This window comes from Cyprinodon variegatus, unplaced genomic scaffold, assembly GCF_000732505.1.
Source record: "Cyprinodon variegatus isolate N-32 unplaced genomic scaffold, C_variegatus-1.0 Scaffold2029, whole genome shotgun sequence".
Lineage (NCBI taxonomy): Eukaryota > Metazoa > Chordata > Actinopteri > Cyprinodontiformes > Cyprinodontidae > Cyprinodon > Cyprinodon variegatus.
The window spans coordinates 29,958-33,683 of record NW_015152482.1 but is presented as its reverse complement, the minus strand read 5'-3'; positions in this window follow the sequence as shown (position 1 = coordinate 33,683).

Sequence of the window (3,726 nt, the reverse complement as noted above, 5' to 3'; positions counted from 1 at the left end):
ATATATATATATATATATATATATATACAGTATATATATATATATATATATTTTTTTTTTTAGATCATCTTCCACAAAGTACTTAAGAAGATCAAAAACACATTACCTATGCCCCCAAACCCAAAAAAGTAAAAACACCTTATTCAAATCGTATTAACAGAGGTCACCATATTCAAAAGGGCACTGTAGTACAAAATGTGAACAGAAATGTTTAGATGAATCAGCACATCTAATCTTTTGATTTTTGAAATGAAATTTCTGCCAGTATTTTCGGCAGCTGTTCAGTTTATTTCACATCAGCCAATATCGGCATTCATTCCACATATACCACATTCTGCATCCATGCTGTGGGCATTCTGCTGCAAGGATTGCCTTTCCCTTCATTTTGGTTCTCTTGTTATTGTGATTAGTTCATAATTTTGTTATGCAGTTGAGACCTGTAGAATTTATTACAATAACATCTTGTCATTTATATCAAGTAAATAGATGAAAAAAACAATATCATCTTCAAGAATCTGCCCCCCAAATATAAATAATACATTTGTAGCATATATAGTGATTGAATAATCTGTATCAGTATAAAAAAAGTTATGTTGGTGCATCACTATTCTGAACTATTGAAAATGAAATTATTTGAAATGGTAAAATTACATTTTGAAATAATCAGTACTTACTAATATACTATATATTAATATACTTTATTTTAATAACAAAAATCCACACTTAGAACAGCAACAGAAAGAAATTTTTTTTGTGTAATATAGGATAAATAGACGTGACAAATAATTGGATACACATATACAAATAAGAAAATTTAACACTTGAAGTAGAATAAATGCATAAGTAAAAATGGACAGAAGGTTAAAAACTGTGCAAGTAATGTTAAATTATTAACCTAAAAACACCTTTAAATAATTTTATTATTATTTCAACCTTAAAAATGCAAAACTAAAACAAACTTTCAGCACTCTCTCGTTTCCAGTTCTGTGAGGCCTTGCCTAAGGCGGCACAGTGTTTCAAATACTGCATATTATCACAAGATCAGTGCACACAGCATTAATATTGAAAAGGACTGTTAGAAATGCAATATTTAAAGACCGTTGTTTTCCAAGTGTGATGAAATTTGAATGCAAACGTGATAATTTCAGTTTTTAATTTTGCTATAATAAACAACTCACAAGCAGAAGATCTAAAGATTCCAAATGTTTCATATAACAAAACATCTCTAATAACTTAAATGGGGAAAAACTGAGCCAAGACAGTTAATATAGGGTGTTCTTTTTATTTCTATATTTTCCCCCAATTTATCCTCGTTTCACCTTTCCCCCTCAAGGAGCACCAAGCTGCACACACAAAATGGACCCTGGGAATATTAACGGAAACATTTGAACCAGCATCAACACCTTGCTCTATCTACTAGGCTTTGAAAGGAAACCGGAAAGTTAAGAACTAACAGAATTGAGGAAAAATCACAAAGTGTGCTGTACGATCAAAACAACCGTCAACAATCTTCACTGCTTCCCCTCCTAATTACCCTAAAAAAATTTTAAGAAACACATGTTGTGTCTGGTTAAAACATTATACAAACATTTTTTAACTACTTGTATAAAATAACATTAAGTCCTTATGTGATCTGAAATACCAAAAAGCTGACCGTCTGTGTTCTTTTCCTTGTAACATATTTTATTGCAGGATTAGATGAGCTTAAAAGGGTCAGTGCCGCTGATAGAGTTAGGTCCTGCCATTTTTGTAGAGATGAGCTTCAACAGTTCATGTTTTCTAAACATTATCCTGCATTAGGTGTGACTAAGTCCAGTCCTTGAGAGCTATTATCCTGCAACCTTTAAATGCATCTCTTCTGAGCCGAATCACTAAATCCCCTCATCAACACGCCATGCAGCTCTAGAGATACCTGGTGATGAGCCATTCATTAGGTATACTGAAGGGATGCATCATAAGTTCAGTTTATACACATATTCAGGATAATTAATGTAGATTTTAAGCACTTTATTTCTAAACAACCAATCAGAGCAGTGTAGCAGTAGCTATATTGTTAACCCTTTTTGGGTTATGTGCTTTAATCAAAGGACCACTGACATAGAGGGGGAAGCTGATGCTTTTTCTTTTAAAGACTTCTAATCAAGTGTCTATTGGGCACATTGTTGAAGTTTTTACCTATAAACAAGTAAAAGTTAAAAAGCTATTACCGTCCAAGCAAAATATAAAATTAAATTGCTCTTATAGCCAAGGGCTGTAATTAGTTATAATTTTGCTAATTAAATATTCTATAGATATTTCTTTATTAACCAACTAATCTGACAGCAAATTGTTGTTTAATTTGAAGAAGGTGATTTTCAGGGATTCCGAAAGAAAATATTCACAAAAGTTTTACATCATTTATTCATTTGATTGCTGAAATAGTTCCCATTTACTTCAACACTCGATTGATCATTCCAGACCTTAACTTGAATGTATGTCTATGCTGCTGCTCCTGCCAGTGTTTTTTATTTTTTTATTTTACCTTGGTCCGCTCTGCACTCTGCTGCTGTTTGTGTCTGAAAGACAAGAACAGCTTGCGGCTCTGTTCTGGCCTGATTAAGAAGTCAAGCATAACCAGAAGGACATTTTACAGCCCACAGGTTTTGGTGCTGCTATTAGTTTGAGTAAAATTTGTTTATTGAATCAATACGCATCATTTTTCATGTCTGATTAGAACATAAACCATTCATTTCAGGAATGCATTTTTAAAATGTGTTTCATATACCTTTTTTCCTTTTGTCTCTTTAAGCACTTTGCGATTCTCCTGAAGTACATCATCCATGTGGCCATCCCTGACGTTCCTACATGGGTCAAAGAGGAGATGGCGAAGCTGGATTACCAGCGTAGGGAGGCCTTTAAGGTAAAGTAGGAGGATGTTTGTAAGAGGTGCCGGGAATATTTTAGGGTACTGCCTGCTGGCAGCTCCCTGCTGGCATGGCTACTGCCTCTGGGTGCTGCTCTGCTTTATGGTGAAGACAGATCTTAGCCTAAAAGCAAGTTATCCCTTTAGAGTTCCAACTACAGTAGTAGCCATTCAAAATTTCCCCACTTTCCTTGATAGGTCCTTGGCTGGTCCCCCACTATTCCTTTTTAAATAGCAATCTTTGTACCAAAATATTCTGTCATGTTTTTGTTCATCAAGATCTTAAGACCCTTTAATTCAATAAAAGGGTGGAGTCAGATTACAAAAATATGCACGCCCAGGAGAATAAGGGGGTCACTCCAGTGGCTGGAAGTTGGAGGAGATTTTGCTGGGATTTGCAGGGAAGTGGCTGCCATTCGGCTGGCGTTCAACTGGAAAGGGCCATTTTGAATGGCTGCTACTGTGCAACCCTTATGTTATTATGGATCTTGACCAAAATAAGAACTTTCTTTCATGTGATCAGATACTACTGAGAATTGCATAATTGTATCTTCTTGGCTGATTTATGGAACTGTCGCCGTATCCTGAACCTTTATCACGTGTTGTACTTCATATGGGGCCCACCCACATAATGTTGCTTACGGGCCTATTGTTGTGTCGTTACGCCATCGACAGCACCATACAGTTGCTTAATCCTAAACACAGAGCTCTGTTCAGTTTATCACCTAAGAAAAAACCTAACCTGTCGTCAACCGAAAATAACAGGTGTTACTTACTATATTAGACCTGCAGCTGTACTTCTAAAGATTACCCTTAACTAAAGG